This window comes from Saimiri boliviensis, chromosome 8 (assembly GCF_048565385.1).
Source record: "Saimiri boliviensis isolate mSaiBol1 chromosome 8, mSaiBol1.pri, whole genome shotgun sequence".
In the NCBI taxonomy this organism is placed as follows: Eukaryota; Metazoa; Chordata; class Mammalia; order Primates; family Cebidae; genus Saimiri; species Saimiri boliviensis.
Genome location: NC_133456.1, coordinates 39490429 through 39510204, shown reverse-complemented (window position 1 = coordinate 39510204; position 19776 = coordinate 39490429). Strand labels below are relative to the sequence as shown.

The window sequence follows — 19776 nt, the reverse complement described above, 5'->3', positions numbered from 1 at the left end:
TTCAAAATAATGTATAAATAATTCAAAAATATAGATTGCAAGGAAACTGAATGAGATCTGAGACAAAGTTGAAATCCAATACAAAGAATCCAGGAAAATGATTCAGGATATGAAAGATGCGACAGCTATATTAAGAAAAAAAACAAATAGAACTTCTGGAATTGAAAATTTCACAAAAGGAAATTCAAAATTTCTGTTGGAAACTTTAAGAACAGGCTAGAGCAAGCAGAAAAAATAATTTTAGTTTAAAGATTGGTGTTTTGATTTTAGTCAGACAAAGATTTTAAAAAAAAAGAATTTTACAAAACAAATAAAGCCTTTGAGAAATATAAGATTATATAAAGCAATACGACTTACTGACACTCCTAAGACAGAAGAAAAAGTAAGCAACTTGGAAAACATACTTTAGAGAATAATTCAGGAACATTTTCCTAATCTTGTAAAATAGGTCAATTTCCTGATACAAGAAACTCAGAGAACACCTGCAAGATACCATACAAGATGCCCATCCCTAAGGCATACAGTCATCAGACTACCCAAAGTCAATGAGAAAGAAAAAATTTTAAAGGCAGCTAAGGAAAAGGGCCAAGTTGCATATAAAGAAAATTTAATCAAACTAACAGCAGACTTCTCAGCAGAAACCTTACAAGGCAGAGAGATTAGGGACTTATTTTCAGTCTTCCTAAAGAAAAAGGAATGCCAGCAAATATTTTTATATCCTGCCAAATTAAGCTTCAAAAATGGAAAAATAAAATTGTTTTCAGACAAGCAAATACTAAGAGAATTCATCACCACCAAATCTTCCCTACAAGAAATGCTCAAAGGAGTTCAAAACATGGAAACGAAAGAACAACACTTGCTACCATGAAAGTTCACGTATTAGCTCACAGATCTTATAAAATAATTATACAACAGAGACTACAAAACAACTAACAACATTATGACAGGAACGAAACCTTATATATCAATATAACCTTGAATGTAAACAGCCTAAATGCTCAATTTAAAGGCCTAGAGACAAATTGAAAAAAAAAAAAAAAACCACCCAAACTTCTGCTGCTTTCAACCTTCAACAGACCCATCTCAAATGTTATGACACCTACAGGCTCAAAATAAAAGGACAGAGAAAGATATACCATGCAAATAGAAAACAACAAAAAAGCAGGGGCTGATATTCTTCTATCATAAAATGGACTTTAAACAAAAAAACAATAAAAACCAAAATAAAACAAAGAAAGGCATAAAATAATGATAAATGGTTTAAATCAACCAGAAGATTTAAATATCATATATATGTATATATATATATATATATACCCAACACTGGAGCATCCAGATTCATGAAACAAATATGACTAAACCAAAGAAAAGAGAAAGCCATATAATAATAGTGAGGGGACTTCAACACACCATTAACAGCACTGAGGCAGAAAACTGTAAAACTCTGGGCTTAAATTGGACTCTTGACCCAATGGACCTAATAGACATCTAGACATCTACAGAATATGCTCCTCAACAGCCACATAATATACATTTTTTTATCTGTGCATAAACATTCTTCAAAATTGACCTCATAGTCATAAAGCAAGTCTCAATGAATTGAAAAAATTGAAATCATGTCAGGCATCTTCACAGACCACAGTGAAATAAAATTAGAAACCAGCAGAGAAACCCTCAAAACCATACAAGTTCATGGAAACTAAACAACTTTTCCTGAATGACTTTTGGGCAAACAATGAAATTAAGGGAGAATATTGCTATTCACAATAGCAAAGACATGGAATCAAACAAGATGTCCATCAATGGTGGACTAGATTTTTTAAAATGAAGTATATACACACCATAGAATACCACACAGCCATAAGAAAAAATCAAGTACTTTGCAACAACATGGATGTAGCTGGTGGCCATTATCCTGAGTGAATTAACACAGAAATAAAATCAAATACTGTATGCTCTCACTTTTAAGTGAGAGTTAAACAATGGGGGCATATGTACATAAAGATGGAAACAATAAACACTGAGGGCCCAAAAATGGGGAAAGAAGGAAGAGGGTGAGGTTTGAAAAACTTCCTGTTGGATACTATACTCACTACATTGATGATGGGTTAATTAGAAGCCCAAACTCCACCATTATGCAATATGCTCACATAACAAACTTGCACGTTACCCCTGAATTTATAATTTTAAAAATAAATAATAAAAATATTCATGATTTTGCCAATTTTTAATAAAACCACTCATTCTTAGCTTGTAGGGGCATACTTCGTCATGGAAAGAGTGTTTACACACTTATCAACACTAAGAAATATATTCAGGTAAAATTATCACCTTCAAAGATAAGAAAAGGAGACTAAATGTAAAGCTAATCATTTGTTATGAAAAAAAGATTAATTTTCAGACTTTTTCACAGCAACTTTCAACTCTAAATGTTGCTATAAAATTCTCAAGAGAAGAAAGTTTAATCCAAAGATTTCAGGCCTGCTTAATGTTTTATTAGGATATAAGGGCAAATGACAAATCATATGGAATATGCTCGGCCTGAGATCCCTTGAGCTGGAGTTACAAATGCTTGAATACATTAAGAAAACTTTAGCCAAACAAAATACAAATGCTGAAGGTGTGGCAATGAGAATTTAAATCATTTAGCTATAGATCTGAACTTAAAGCAAGTATAAAGAAATAATCCAGAACAGAATATGGACCTTGTATGCTCAGAAAATGTAAAAATAAGAACCTGATGAATAAATTAGAAAAAGGAATTGCCAAAAATCCACCAAAAAAAAAAAAAGAAGAAAAACAACTAAACCTAAGTAAATGACTAAGAATTAATAAAATTGGTAGCACTAATAAATCCAAGAGCTGATTCTCTAATAGTAATGAAAATAGCAACAATATTTTAGTATTTCTTTATGTAGATATTATCATTTATATAGATAAATTTATAGGTTACTAGGTCACGAAAAAATGGGAGATAGGACAGATTTAATACTATAAGGATGATTTTATTAGCTTTAGGAAAATACATTTTAGGATAAAATAGGTGATTTTTCCAGGAAATCATGAATACCCAACACTAACCTAAATAATGGAAAATATAAACAGATCAATTGCCACAGAAGAAATATATGAAGATGTTATAGAGCTAATTTTTTTAAATGCACTAATTTTTATGTATTATCACAAAGAAATTCTACTAAACCTCTCAGGCAAGTATAACTTTAATGCTGTTTAAAATGTTCACCAAAATAGAATCAAAAGGGAATCTACTGAATTCATTTTATCAAGTGAGTATAACATTGATACTTAAACCAAAGATAACAAAATAAAAAACAAGATACTTACAAAAGAAAAGAACAAGATGAACCTTAAACTTCTTTGACATTGAGCACAAGAAAATCACAAAGCAATGGAAAATCTTGTGACCCAATAATTTGAGTTAGAAAATGTTGTCATTCAAGTGTGAAGGCAACAGAAAAGCAATCTTTTACATACAGAAGAGTCTGTAAAACAACCTATTCACTGTGTCTGAGAAATCTGTTTTAAAACATTTTAACTAACTTAGGAGAATAAAATAAATAGTTAAGAAATGGGGAAAATGTTGGTATAAAAAGATTATGAACACTGAAGCTAATTACATTATATGTATATGATATATAATGTAATTATATGTGTGTGTATATATGTTTGATGCCAAATAGCCATGTGCCAATATATGTATTTAAATAATAAATATCTTATGACAATAAATACAAATTTAAATACAGAGACATGGGGGCTGGGGGGTCAGGGAGCAACTTCTGTAAAACGACTGAATCAAAAGGAAACCAAGGATATAATTATAGACTTTTGAGTTCCTGTAGGACGATTGCAGTTTCTTAAATATCCCTATACATTGTCAAAAAACATACAGATCCACATGGAGAGTAAATTAAACCATCTACTATAGATTCTTACAGCATAACTAGAGACAATGTAATGCATCAAATTACAGGTGTATAGGGTAATAAATGTTGCAAAATATTCCAAATGCAGCTTATGCATGGAAAAGTGTAATGTAAATGAGAGACTAGCTTAGCAGAACATAGAAAAAATCACCCATGATGAGAATCCTATCCTTAATGGAAACACACTTAGAACATGTCTTAGAACACAGCCTTTGAGTCATCAAAAGGAAATGGCTTAAAGGGTGAAAGATAAATTTTGGAATTCTTGGTAAGATATAATTTCTGGGGGAAAGGAGGTAATTTGGAAAGGAGAGGCATTCTTTGGAGACTTAGTGATAAAGGGAAAGAAGGAAGTCAGCAATAGAAATTAAAGTTCCTACAGAAACAAAAGAATCCAGAGATTTACAAAAACAGAGTTCTTCCTCTGTCTCAAAACAGTTCCATTAATTTTTTTAAAACTGTATTAACAATTCAACAGAAGAAAGCTCTCTTGAAGCAAGAAAACTAGTAAACTCCCTAAACACTGCACCTCTTCACATTATGGCTGGTCAGAAAAGAATAAGACATATTTGCCTAAGAACTTAAAATGGCCCACACTGTATTCCAGTATGCAGACTGCTAGTTGCCACATGCGCTCTCTCTCTCTCTCTCTCTCTCTCTCTCTCTTTCTCTCTCTGCCATTCACTGAGAATGAATGAAAAATGTCTGGCAATAGCCATAAAAACTGCTACAAGACAGAAAAAAATAAGAGAAGAAAACGTTTCTACTGATGAAAATTCTCCCCTTCTAAAACTAACAATAAAGCAGAGATCTGTGTAGTAAATTATTATAATTTTATATTGGCTTGGCATCCATTGTGTAGAAGCAAGGCTGTCACCCCTGACCGTTTCCTGTTCTTCACTGAAACTAAATGGCTCAAGCCGGTGGCCAGAGATAGGAACTTAGACTACCCACTCTTCCACTGCTTTTTTTTAAATGAATCATCCAGATATTTGCCTAAGAATTTAAAATAACTCACACTGTATTCTCTTATACATAATACTACTTGTCACGTGCTCTCTCTCTCTCTGCCAGACTCCTTCAGTTTGGCCTCACGTGATCCTAGGAAAGAGGACTCCCCTCAACACCTTCCTTGCCCAAGATCTGTAAAATATTTTAATTTTTTTCTTTTGTGATGGAGTATTGGATTTCCACCTTCCATCTGGAGAATCAGGGGCTACGCCAGGCCTATCTTTCCCTGACATGGGACGGGAAAGCACAAAGTTGAGCTTCTAGAACGAGAGCAATAGTCAGGCAGGCATAAACTGAACACAGGTGAGACAAGAGCCAAAAGGGCATCTGCCAGTATAAACAAATTTCCTTAGTGAGGAACCTTCCTGGTCACAGGTTAGACAACTAGACACTAGGCCGTCTGCCAGGTAAAAGATGTATCCTATGAAAGGCACCTTGTAAACAATTATATCCAGCTCTCCTTCATTTCCCCTTAGCTAGCCACACTTGTACTGGAACCCCAATTTAGTTGTCAGCTTTGAAAACAATCTGTAACATCACACCCCACTCTGAATTAAATATTTTAAAAATTTTGCAAAAAGAAAAAATGTTAAATCAGAAAAGCAGAATTAAATAAAGTAATATATGAAAAAAATTGGATAGAACCCAGGAGAGAAATTAAAAAACATAAACATCTAAATAGGAAGAATAATTTCAAAGTACTCAAGAGAAAATTGATTTCTCTGAAAGTATAAGAAGTTTTAAAATGTATTTAAAATTCCAAGAAAATGAAAACAAAATAAAAAAGGTGAACACCGTCAGAGAGAAAGAAAATTGGGCATTGTCATTTAGGTTTCTGACAAGAAAAACAAAAACAATGAAACAAGAGAACTAATTATTAAACTGTAATCCAGTAAAACTTCCTATAAATAAAAGAAAACTTGGATATATTTGTTTACCTGAGAAAACTAACCCAGAATGGTCAATTGTTAATATATAGACATACTTCTAAGACACAGTATAACAGACCTATTAGAACTTAAATATATACAAGCAATCTTCTGGGCATCCAAGTAAAAAAAGGCCAAATCACTTACAAAGGAAATAAGATCATAAAACAGCATATGAAGCAAGAAAACTGTGGAAGAACAATTTTAAGGAACTCACGAAAAGAAAATGTGAGCCTAGAGTATTATATGTAGGCAGGCTGTTTTTAAAGTACCAAGCCTATAGGGAAACAGCTTGATACAGAGGGAAACTCAGCAAATATTTATGAACTCTTCCAAAGACATTTACGAGATACAATTAAAGCAGTGACTGTAAGAAAATGCATAGCTCTACGTACTTATGATACTTAGATAAATAAAAATAAATGAATTAAATTCCCAACTCAGAAAAGTATGTAGGTGATGGGGAAAGCAGAAGAAAGAAATTTTTTAAAATACAGAAGTAGAAATTAATAAAACAGGAAGCAAAAATATAACAAAATTGATAAATCAATAAAAATGCTTGTTCTTGGTGAAAAATTAACAAACTAGATAAATCACTACCTAATCCAACTCAGAAAAAGAGGAAAAAGCACAGATAAAAAATATATGGGGAAAATAACCTTGAAACAAAGTAAATTTTAAAAGGTTCTTACAAACTATTTTGTATCTCTCTATACAAATATATTTGAAAAATTAAATAATTGGATAGCATCCTTGAAAAACACAATAAAATTCACCTCAGTAGAGATAAAAGGCTTAAAACAATTTTTCACAGGAAAAATCGATGAAATAACAGTTACCCCAAAGAAAGCAGAAAATCAAGGTCAAGATACAGTCACAGAGATATTTGAACATCTTTTCACCTGAGCATAGAAAAAGAAGGAGAAATTCTAAATTACTTTAATTAAACATGTATAATATTGATGTCAAAAATCACATATAAAAAGAAAATTTAAAAACCAGTCTCATTTTGAATATTAATGCCAAAATTCAAAATATCAGCAAATATATTTTGATAGTATATTAATAAGATATACTGTGATCAAATGTGATTTCAAGATGTTTTAATATTAGAAATCTCTTAATATTGTTCACTATCATTAACACCAAATGGAATATAACATATGACTCTTACTATAACACCCATTCCTATTTAAAAATATATACTCAATAAGATAAGAATCGGTTCTTTCTTTAACACTAAATATATATAACTCAGTTCTAAAGTCATATTTGCACTTAATAGAGATACTTTAGTGGTAATCTAAGCAAAGGCAAGAATAAATTAAAGATGCCTACTATTTTTTCCATCATTTAATAATGTATTATAGGCATTAGTAAATAAAATTAGATAAGATAAAATGATTAGAGACATGAAAGATGGAAAACTATATCTTTTTGGAGAGGCAAAGATAAAATAACTATAAAACTCAAAAGAATCACTGATGAAACTAACACAAATAAGAGAGGAAGATACAAAGTTAATATATGCTAATAAAAGCCTTCAGATACTAGTAATAACCAGTTAAAAGATATAATTATAGAATGGAAGAAAAACCCATTTTATTTTAGCAACAATTTAAAAATAAAATACTTAAGAATAAGCTTTAAAAAAAATAAGCTAAGTGATTCCAATTCTGCTGTGGTGGTGTTTAAGTCTTCTACAGCCTACTACTGCAGCTGAATACTAGAAACCCTGGACAAAATACCAAAAATTAACTTAGGGCCCCAAAGCTAAACAAAAGCAAAAAGATTGTGGAGGGAAATTCAAACCTGAAGAAGAGAGCATACTAAGTGACTTTCCCAGTTTGCTTTCTGCCTCCTATGCTAGGCTTTTTCTTGAGCACAGACCCTAGTTGCCAGGCTGCAAAGTGATTAGGACAGGGTGCTGAAACTCCAACAACATTGTTTTTCTGGTTACAGGAATCGGGAAAAAGAAACCATGGGGACTGGAGCATAAGGAAGAAAATCCCAGATCAGAAAGAGTTTCAGAAGGAATCCCCTAATGATTCGTATAAACCTACAGATCTCTGGCTCACCTCTGAGTTATGTATGTATGGGGCAGACCCAAACCAGCACAGCAAAACCTTCAGAGCTCAACTGATATGTGAACAACGACTAAGAGAAATTGAGACCGTACAAGGGGTCTGACCCTAAATGAGTTGACCGCCTGCTTAAAAAAGTTACCAAACTCACCAGATGATTATACAGGTCCCAGGGGCTATACAGTGTCATTTTCTATAAGGTACTGAACACAATCAGAAACTACTCAGAACATTTAATCAGTTCTCAAGGGAGAAGACAATCTACAGGCACTAACCATAAAATATCTTGAAGTTTAAAACATGAGATAAAGATTTTGAAGCAGCTTTTATAACTATACCACATGAGGTCATGGAAAATACATTTAAAAGAAATAAAAAATAGAATTTCTCGGCAAACAACTACAGCCTATGAAAATGAACTGAATAGAAACATAAGACTTGAAAAACATAATTTCTGAAATTAAAACATTTATCAAAAGACCTCAATTAAGGCAAGAAAATGATATATGAGTCAGTGAAAGATATATCGATAGAAACCATCCAACATGAAGAAGAAAAAGAATAAAAACAAATAAACAAAGAGCCATTGTGACCTGTAGATGAATATCAAAAGTCTAAATGACACGCTATTGAAGTGCCAAAGAAAAATAAATTATGTGGCAGAAGAAATAATGGCTGAAAAATGCTCAAATATGATGAAAGACATAAATTTACATATTCAGGAATCTCACTGAACCCTAAAGAGGATATGACACAACTAAAGGAAAAATAATATGCCTAGACACATCATAATCAAACTGCTGAAAAAACAAAGACATATAAAAACTTCTGAAAGCAGCTCCAAAATAATGTATTACATACAGGGGAATAATGACTCCAAATGACCACAAATTTCTCAATATAAACTAGGGGGGCTAGAAAACACTGGAGCAGCATCTTTATAGCGCTGAAGGAAAATAATTTTCAACACAGAAGTCTATATTTGGCCAATTCTTTAATTCACAATTATTCCCAAGTTGATTTATATGCAATACCAATCTCAGTAGGTTTCTCTTTTTTTGGTAGAAATTGACAGGCTATTTCTAAAATTTATTGGTAAATGTAATGCACACAGAATAACCAAAAAATATATATTTAAGGAACGAAGTTGTTACACTTTCTCTATCCAATTTCAAAATTTATTGTAATGACAATTTAGTATTTGTATAAAATAATGTGCACATAAAAATAATGTGCACATCTCCAAAATTAAAAACCTGTGTTCTTTGAAAACTATAATTAAGGGGGAAATAAATGGCAGTCTATAATATGGAAGAAGATATTTAGAATACATATATCAGACAAAGGACTTATATTCAGAATATACAAAGAACTCATACAACTTAATCATGGTGAGATAAACACTTCCTGCTCCCACTTCCACTGCTAATAGACAAAAGATTTGAATGGACACTGTATAAATGAAGACATACCAAAAACAAGCTCATGAAAAGATAATCATCACTAGTCATTCTGAAAATGCAAATTAAAACCACAATGAGATTTTACTGTACGCCCATTAGAAAGACTAAATTAACAAAACTGGCCATACCAACAGTTGGCAAAATGTGAAGAAAGTACAAGTCTCAAATACTGCTGGTGAAAATGCAAAATAGTAAAATCACTTTAGAAAATAGTTTAGCAATTTATGAGAAAGTTGGATACACACCCAGCATAAGGCTAATCCATTCCACTTCAAGGTATTGACTCAAGAAAAAAATAAATAAAAACATGCCCATACCAAGTCTTATATGCTATGTTTATAGCACCTTTATTTGTAACAGCCAATAACTAAAAACAACTCAAATGATTGGATGAATCATAAACAAACTCAGGTATATCTAAACAGTGGAATGTTACTCAATAATAAAGGTGAACAAACTGTGATACATGTAACAACATGGGAGAATCTCAAAATTATGTAAAAGAAGCCTGGCCAACAAAAGTGTACATACTACATAATTTTATTCATGTAAATCTAGAAAATGCCAAGTCATTTGTAGTTACAGAAAGCAGATTGGAGATTCCTGGGTACCAGGGCGCAAGAATAGATAAATTATAGATAGGCATGAAGACATTTTAGGGGGTAATGGAATTGATTTATATTTTAATTCTGGTCTTAGTTTACAGGTCTGTACATGTCAAAACTGTTCAAATTGTGTGTTTAAGTAGGCATAATTTACTGAATCCCAATTATACCTCCATAAAGTTACAGAAAAGAAATAAGCAAAAACTCTAAAAGGTAAACCTGAAAAGATCCTTGAGAGATCCAAATGGATTTGAACAAATGGAAAAAGACTTCTTGTTTTTTAACAAGATGATTCAACATCATAAAAATGTTAACATAAATTTAATCTTATATTAATAAAATAGCTGTCTTCTGGAGCTTGACAGTTCATTTAAAAGTTTTTTGTTTTTTTTTTTTTTTGAGATGGAGTTTCGCTCTCGTTACCCAGGCTGGAGTGCAATGGCACGATCTCGGCTCACTGCAACCTCCGCCTCCTGGGTTCAGGCAATTCTCCTGTCTCAGCCTCCTGAGTAGCTGGGATTACAGGCACGCGCCACCATGCCCAGCTAATTTTTTGTATTTTTAGTAGAGATGGGGTTTCACCATGTTGACCAGGATGGTCTTGATCTCTTGACCTTGTGATCCACCCGCCTCGGCCTCCCAAAGTGCTGGGATTACAGGCTTGAGCCCATTTAAAAGTTATATGGGAAAAAAATCAAGGAATAACAATTAGGCAAACACTAAACAAAGCAGTAAGGCAGGACTAGCCCTAGCAGAAATTAAAATATACACCATATCCTCTGTAATTCAAACAGATGGTACTCACATATGACTAGGCAGGCAGACTAATGGAACAGAACACAAAATCCAGAAATAGACCCAAGCACATCTGGAAACTTACCATAGGAATAGACTGAATCTCAATTCACTCAGTTAAACGTGAACTACTTAATCATTTGTATTAAAACAACAGAATAGTCATTTTGGAAAAGATAAAAATTAATTCCATACCTCAAATCACGCAGTAGGATAAACCCCAAATGAATCATCTCTCTGAAAATAAAAATAAAACCATTCATATTTCTAATATAGAATATTGACAAATTTATTTTTAAGAATGGTTAAAAACTTTCTAAATATGATTCAAAATCGAGATGCAATATGATTAAGCCTATAAATTTAATGACTTAAAATTATAATTAAAATATTAGAGACAATAAAGCAAATTACAAACTGTTAAAAAAATCATTTCCAACATATATCTCAGATCAGAAGAGGTAGGCAGATAGATTACAAAGTTGAAAATCTGTAAACTTCTGGTTTCTGGTCTGACACGTAAAAAGTTTGGAAGCCATCACTCTATCGTCACAAGGTAAAGCTGAACAAACTAAAAAACAGTGATACTTAATTGATGTATCAGAGAATTGAGGTCACAGGGCAAACTTCTGCCCTGAAAACTGGAGACACAAAATACTGGAAACCACGGCTTATTGAAATCAGAAGCCACAGCGGGAGCCTATTAAAAACAGTTAAACGGTATTCGGCTAATTGATAGAGACTGAGCTAGGAACTAGCTTGAGAGAGAAAAACTCCAGGAGGCCTCAAGGTAAATATCAGAGAAAAATTTATCATATCTGTTGTGTGTGGGGTGGGGGATAAGTAACCATTTTTAAATAAGCCCAGAATGCTCTGTTCTTAACAAAGGCCTGCCCTCAAAGGAAGCTGTTTAACCAGATCCTACCTACCTGGGTCTTGCCGCAGCCTAACTGACCTGGGGAAAAGGAAATACACAACTCTAGGCTCCTTTCACTTTTCTGGTTCACCTAAGCTGGGGAAAGGGAATCAATGACAAGCATTTGTGAAGGTCATAAACCAAGGACACAAGCTCACTAAAAGACAGAAACCTAATCACAGAATTATGGAATCCTTTCCCCCATCTATGACCACCACACTAATAGGGCTTCTGTATAATAACAGAGGATTACAGCTAAAAGAACTGCAAGCCTCAGATCCTATTTAAGAAGAAGTCTCTAAGGAAACCCAGAGACAACGGAAAAGACAAAAAGGACGCTAGAGAAAACGTAAGCTGCTGACACGTGCAACTACAACAAACAGTAAACACAGTTTAACTGCTGCCCAGATACAGAAAACGTCACACTGAAGGTCTATTTATCTCTGTTTCTTTCACATCAGGTCCAACTTTTAACAAAAATTTACAAGACACCCGGAAAGGCAAAAATAGTCTTGAAGACAAAGCAAATTTCATAAGCACACTAGAGATGGCTGAGATTTCAGAATTATCACAAGAGAAATTTTAAATAATTATAATTGATACGTTTAGGCCTCTAATGGATAAAGTGGATAATATACAAGAAAAAAAAATGGATAATGTAAGCAGAAAGATAAAAGTCTGAGAAAGAATCAAAAGGAAATGTGTAAGGTACGTGGATGTGCTTTGGTCAGGAATAGGCCAAGGCAGACATCCGGGCCAGAGTGACTCAGTGAGTTTGGAGTGCTGGTGTATGACTCCACTTGTTTGTGTAAGCTCACATTAAGCCCTAAGCCACTATTGTCTGTAAAAGGTATAACTCCCTTGCTGATGCTACGCACGGGGTTCATGCAGTCACCTTAAAGGCAGGCAGTGGAGAGCCAGGAACTTACTTGTGCCCAGAGGAAAAGAGTTAAGCTGCTGATCCTGTAAGGGAGAGCTGGCTCTCAGGCCAGAGAGTGCAGCTGCAGACGTGGGGGCAGTGGGGGTGGTGGGAGCCGCACAGCCGGCTGCTGAGAGGAGCCACAGGGCTAGAGCAGACAGCTGAGATAAAGGCGGACAGTGTGAGAGCTGCTGCTGAGGAAGCTGCTGAATACAGCTACATTTCACCTGCCTACAGCACCTCCAACTGTTCTTTCAGCTATCTGCCACCTCCCCACTCACTTTGGACCTCAGCAGGGACTGGAACTGGACCCTGGGTGTGACAGTTGGCATAATGTGGCATGACAAGATGCTAGAGGTAAAACACACTGTAACAGTAAAAGAAGAATACTTTTGATGGACACATTCATAGACTAAACAACATGGAGGAAAGAATCAGTGAGTTCAAAGATATGTTAATAACAACCTTTCAAACTGAAAAGCAAATAGAAAAAAGAATGAGAAAAAAATGGAATGGCATATCCAATAACTGTGACAATTACAAAAGGTACATAAAATGAGAATACCAAAAGAAAGAAGTGAGGAAGAAATATTTGAAGTAACAAACACAAAACTACAGATTCAGTGTGAGAGATGGGAAACAACTTCTTCAAAGTTTCTATCTTAGACTACATTATAAGGCCATGTGCTCTGTGGCCATTATCCACTATTAGCATAAACATATTCCCATGTATGTATATTCTCTAAATCAGTTACATCTTAAATCAGCTGCCTTGACTCACTCTGGCATGTCTGAAGAGAACTGGGCAAGCTCCAAACCCTGGTGCATGCCATTCCTTGTTTGGAAACTCTCCTGACCTTCCCCTGACTAGCTTCCTCTTCTTCCTTGTCTTCTGTCTTGTCTTCTTTCCCCCTTATCTATTCAGGATATTTTCGAGTTTTTAGCCAGTCAGGTCAAGCACAGAATGTGAGGTTCTGTTCTGGCCTATGGAAACTGGACAGAGCAGTGGGGCAATTGTGTCAGGTTATGAAAGGCTTAAGTGTGCCTGTCTCTTTTGTTCAGTTGTGCTCTCATGGCAAGACTGCTGGTGAGTTGCACCCTTTCTGCAGAAAGTAAACTAGCCTTGCTGAGCAATTCATTGTCTCAGCATGGATGCTTCCCAATGCTATAAAACCATTTCCAACAATTTGGTGGCCCTAATGGGGATTCTGTTTCCCCTCTGGGGCAGTCCTTGTTCCTCTCTTGCGGGGAGGCTCCCCTCCACACTATTTCGGTGGCCTCGGAGGAGAGAGCCAGGACTTACCCAGTGTGAGGAACACATTTGGATTCTCAGCAAAGCAGGGGAGGAGAGACTTGCAAGACCATGGTGAGACCACGTGCAAAGCCAAGGTAGGTAAAACCTCAAGAGGGCAGCAAAGTACTTCCTTGGCGGTCAGTTCTTGAAAGGAATGTGTGTGTGAGTGAATAGTTACAGTTAAGACCAAGTGAATGTGGAACCAGTGTTTATAACCTTCAAGAGGGAAAATGGAAGGGAGAATTGTTATCTCCCGGGGAAAAGGATACAGCATGACTTTTCTGGTGTAAGAAATTGAGCCTTAGCAAGCCACTGAGGACAGGATAGGTGAGACATCCCTGATCTGGAGGATCTGGGGAATTGGGCCTGCAGGGAAACAGACAGATGAGCCATCTCTGGACTGGGAGATCTAGGGGATTGAGTCTCCTGAGGGAGATTTTTTTCTCTGGTTTGGGGTTGGGGGGTGGGGTGGTATTAAGTCTATTTAGCACCCAATATGGGAAATACTTCTTCTACTAAGCCTGGAACAGGAAGTAAGGCAAGAAACAAGTGAGATGCGAGTGACTGAATTCTTCCGATAGTCCATTAGGACTAATGCTTAAGTACTGGAAAGAGAATGAACGGACCAAACATAAGAAAAAGCAACTTGATGATCAAATGTTGCTGCTTTCTTTGGACCCAGGAGCCAATCTTAAACCCCGCTGTTTTCTGGCCAAAATTTGGCTCAGATGAAGACTAGGTCCGCCAACTCTTAATGTATGTTAACAGTAGGAGTTTGTGTCCTTAGAAGAAATAAAGTGTGCCCTATGCTGGCAGCCAGGGCCTGTTTCTCTGTGCCCCTTGAAGGACTTAAAACAAAAAATAGGTGTGGCCAAGAAGTTAGAAAGAGAAAGCAGCCGATGGGACCTTTAAATCATCTTCCCCTGTTTCTAACTCCTAATGCACCTGCCACGTGGTGGCAGACCACCTCCAAAGGCGGTAGCCCCACCTCCCCCACAGCAAGTGGCAGTCCCGCCTCTGGTTGCTCAGCTTGTGCGCTTCCCTCAAGCCATCATCCCGAGGGCAGGGGGAGGGATTCATGTACTGAATCCTGAGGAGTTATCAACCCAAAGCCTTGCTCTTTGCCATTGCCCATCCAAAAGCTCTTCCTTTGGGAGAGGACTCCAGAAGGAAATAGAGCAATGTAAAAGAGACATTCAGAACTTCCCATTTCCTAATACTTTTCAGCTCTTTCCATTGAGAGAAGTTCCACAAGGTGGGAGTACCACGGCGTGTAAATGCTCCTTTAACCGCTTCTGAGGTCTGTGGCCTAAAGAAAAAGCTTAAGTCCCGACGGATGATCCGGAAAGAGTGACAGGGCAAATTGATCCGTTTTTATGTCCCCAACTATATACCTGGAGTGAGTTAATGTCGATCTTAGGTATTCTCGTCTGGAAAGAGGAACAAAACATGATACACAGGGTTGCAATGGCAGCTTGGGAACGCAATCACCCTGCTGGCAAAAGCCTGGCGGCAGACACCGAATTCCCTGTTCAGGACCCCTACTGGGATAATAACAATGCCGCCCACAGAGAGAACATGAAAGACTTGGATGAGCTAACTATAAGAGGGATTAAAGAGTCAGCACCCAGACCTCAAAACCTTACTAGGGCCTTTGATGCATAACAGGAGAAAGATGAAGGACCCATGCAATTTTTAGACAGACTGAGAGAGAAAATGAGGAAGTATCATGACTTAGACCCAGATAGCCGTCTAGGGCAAGGCGTGCTAAAATTATATTTTGTTACAAATAGTTGGCCTGACATTGCTAGGAAGCTGCAGAAGATAGAGAGATGGAAGAATCCATCAACTGAAGAACTTTTAGAGGAAGCACAGAAATTATGTGTGAAAAGAGATGAAGAGAGGCAAAAAAAAAAAAAAAAAAAAAAAAAACCAAAAAAACAAAAAAAACAAAAGCAAAGATTTTCTTTGTGTTTGGGAAATAACTCACCTAGATAGGCTTTCCAAGGACAAAATTCCAACCGGTATCCCGAAATGTGGATTCACAGAGAGGGAGAAGGCAAGGTCAAAATGGGACAGGGGAGGATCATGGTATGTGTTGTAAAAGGTGGAAATACAGAGCAGATGAGGATAAGCAAAAGCAGAAGGGTGCCGGAATAGGAAGAGAATGTGGGCAGGATAGATGCTACAATTCTGGAAAATCAGGCCATGTTAAAAGAAAATGCCCTGAAATAGAGGCCACAGAGGAAGTTGTTTCACTCATGCCAGCTTTTGAAGAGGAAGAATGGGGGACGTCAGGGGCCCCTTCCTTCCCATCTTGAGTCCCACCAAGAGCCCCTGATAAATTTGGATGTGGGGACCAAACTACGAACAAATAATGTTTCTCATAGATTCTGGAGTGATCCATTTTTCCTTACGCATCTCTCCAAATGGCTTAAATTGCTCTTCCAAAGAATTATTAGTATCTGGGGTAAAGGGGGAAGAATTCAAGGCCAATATTTTAGAAAACACAGAGGTAAGATATAAAGATCAAATGACTAATATTCAATTTTTGCTAATCCCTGAAGCAGGTACTAATTTATTAGGGAGAGACTTGATGCTGAAGTTAGGACTAAGACTACAGGTAGGGCCAAGGGGATTATTTCCCTCTCTACACTTGCTGACTACTGCAGATGAAAGGAAAATTCACCCTGATGTATGGTCAAAGAAGGAAATCGAGGGAGGCTCCAGATTTCCCGGATACAAATTCATTTAAAGATTCCTGGGGGAGTGGCTAAGAGAATGTAGTACCCAATCCCTCTAGGTCAGGTAGGATTGAAACCTGTGATTGAAGGTCTCATTAGAGACCATATAATAATAGGGGTGCTATATGAAGACGTACAAGGGCTCTTAGAGCCTTGTATGTCTCCATATAATACCCCATCTTAAGTAGAAAAATTACCTCTGGAGGGTACTTGACTCTGAGTACCTCCCATCAAATTAAAGCTATTTTAAATCAAAAGGCAGGAAGATGGCTTACCAGTTCTAGAAATCTCACGTATGAAGCCATTCTGCAAGAAAGAGATTGCTTAACCATAACAACTGATAGCTCACTCAACCCTGTGGTTTCTTAACTAGAAAATCATTGTTACAGACAGAACATTTATTAATTACCATACAAAGTTCTGATCAGATGAGACCCCTTATAAGACTGGACGGCACCTATTTGTAGATGGGTCCTCACAGATGTTTGATGGGAAACAAAATAATGGGTACTCAGTGGGGCTGGAGACACCCTTGAAAAAAGCGAATCAGAACAATTACCCAATAGTTATTCTGCCCAAGGTTGTGAGTTGTGAATTATTGGCCCTTAGTTGAGCTTTGAAATACTTAGAAAATAAAATAGGAATCATTCATATAGACTCTAAGTATGCCTTTGGAGTCAGACATACATTTGGAAAAATCTGAGCGGAAAGAGGTCTGATGAACAGCCAAGGCTGAGAACTTGCTCATGAACCATTGGTTGTTTGTTTCTTGAACAATCTCCAATTAGCAGAAAAACTAGCTGTCGTACACGTCTCTGGATATCAACATGATTTTTCATTTGAAAGTCAGGGAAACAACCTTGCAGACCAGGGGGCCAAAAAGGTAGCCGTGGCCGCCAAGCCAATGTTTCATCTAACTTCCTGCCTTCTTTCTCCTAAACTAATTTGTATTTTCTCTTCTACCGAGAAGGAGAAACTGACAGAAATTGTAGCTAAGGAAAATGTAGATAGGAAATGTATTCTCCTAGACCAGAGTGAGATACTCTCGAAGTCCCTAGTGAGAGAAGTCTTATCTCATCTGCACCCAGGAACACACTGGCACCCCCAGGCCTTGTGTAATGCCGTTCTTAGAGTCTATGGATGTATTGGAATTTACATAGGCAGGTCACAGATGGCCATTTCATCTGCAAGAAGACAAATACTCAGGCTCTGAAGAAATTACCTCTGGGTAGGAGAACTCCCGAGTTAAGGCCATTCCAAAGTGTACAAATGGATTACACTGACACGCCACCAGTGGGCCGATGAAGATACCTACTGGTGATAGTTCATTATCTCACTCTTTGGGTAGAGCTATTCCTTTCTTGAAAGCTACTGCTAATAATGTAGTAAAGGCCTTAGTTGAGCATATTTTACCCAGATTTTGATTAATAAATAACATTGACTCAGACAATGGAACTCACTTTACCTCAGACATCATTAAGAAATTGGCCCAGACATTAGACATAGAATGGAAATATCATATTCCTTGGCATCCTTTCACCTCAGAGAGAGTGGAAAGAATGAATCAGACACTTAAAAATCATTTAACTAAGTTAATTTTAGAAACCCAGTTACTGTGGACCAAATGCCTTCCCATTGGCTTATTAAAGATCAGGATGGGCCGGGAGCAGTGGCTCAAGCCTGTAATCCCAGCACTTTGGGAGGCTGATAATGAGGTCAAGAGATCGAGACCATCCTGGCCAACACGGTGAAACCCTGTCTCTACTAAAAACACAAAAATTAGCTGGGTGTGGTGGTGTGTACCTATAATCCCAGCTACTCGGGAGGCTAAGGCAGGAGAATTGCTTGAACCCGGGAGGCGGAGGTTGCAGTGAGCCGATATTGTGCCACTGTACTCCAGCCTGGTGCCTGGAGACAGAGTCAAAAAAAAAAAAAAGAAAGAAAGAAAGAAAGATCAGGATGGCTCCCCGGAACGACATAGGTTACCTCCATATGAGATGCTATATGAACTACCTTACTTACATTCCTCAGCTAATGTTCCTATGTTTGAAACCAAAGATCAGTTTCTTAGAAATTATATACTTGGTCTCTCTTCCACCCTCTCCTCTTAAAACCAGAGGTCTTTTATCACAGGCATCACCCTTGGAATTTCCAGTACACCAACACTGGCCTGGAGAGACTGTCTTCATTAAAGGATGGGAAGGAGGGAAGCTCGAGCCAGCTTGGAAAGGATCCTGTCTTGTGCTGTGGACCACCAAGACTGCATCTGCACAGCCAAGAAGGGATGGTCTATTATACTTGACTCAAGAAGGCAGCCGCTCCCTCAGCTATTCCCAGACCAAACCCTACTAAGTTAAAATTCAGAAAAATTTGATGTATTTCTACTTCTATTTTTCTTTCCTTCCTTTTGCTACGCCTCATTTTATCATTAATACAACTAGATCAGATTCCCCTCAAGTTATAACCTTTGATGCTTGCCTAGTAATGCCTTGTGGAAACTTACATAGTCAAAAACAGTTAACTTCCTCAGAGAAATACTTATGCCCTGGCCCCCTAACCGATTTGGCAGTTTCCAGTGCTCATTGATGCGACAAGTTACAACCCAGGCATCAATTCCTTGTCCCTACTGACTGACAGCTGTGCAATAGCTGGGACAAGGTCTTATGGAATACTCAGTGTAGAGGCTGGACCTCGGCAGGAAGAATCTGTACTGATCTCAGATCTAGCCTCTACTTCACTAAAGTGACCTCTTCCCCTGATTGCAAAATTTACCAATGCAATCCTATCCTCATTTCTAACACTATTTCTACAATTATGGATAGTAAAGCTGTTATAAATAGCCTTTACAGCAGTGGGGCAAATGTAAACAGGAAAGATCCTATAGGTATGTTTGAAATATGCCTTCTCCGTCTTCCACCTTCCCCTTCTCCAACCCCAGCCATTTTAGCCTTATATCAAACATCAGCTGTTCAAATTATTCCCACCCCTAATCTTAAAACAAAGGTATCAGTAGTGTAGATAAATGATCTGAAGCAAACCTTAGCTGTTGAGACAGGGTATCAAATTGCA

The 19776-nt window shown here is 36.9% G+C and overlaps 1 long non-coding RNA gene across 1 annotated transcript in view; it reads right to left on the bottom strand.

Annotated features, from left to right (window-relative positions):
* The window catches only part of LOC141585254 (uncharacterized), a 112492-nt gene that overhangs the window by 77045 nt on the left and 15671 nt on the right, over window positions 1-19776 (bottom strand). Inside the window, exon 2 of the long non-coding RNA XR_012518650.1 lies at window positions 11030-11071. This is a non-coding gene — a long non-coding RNA (uncharacterized LOC141585254). The remainder of the gene's footprint in view (window positions 1-11029; window positions 11072-19776) is intronic.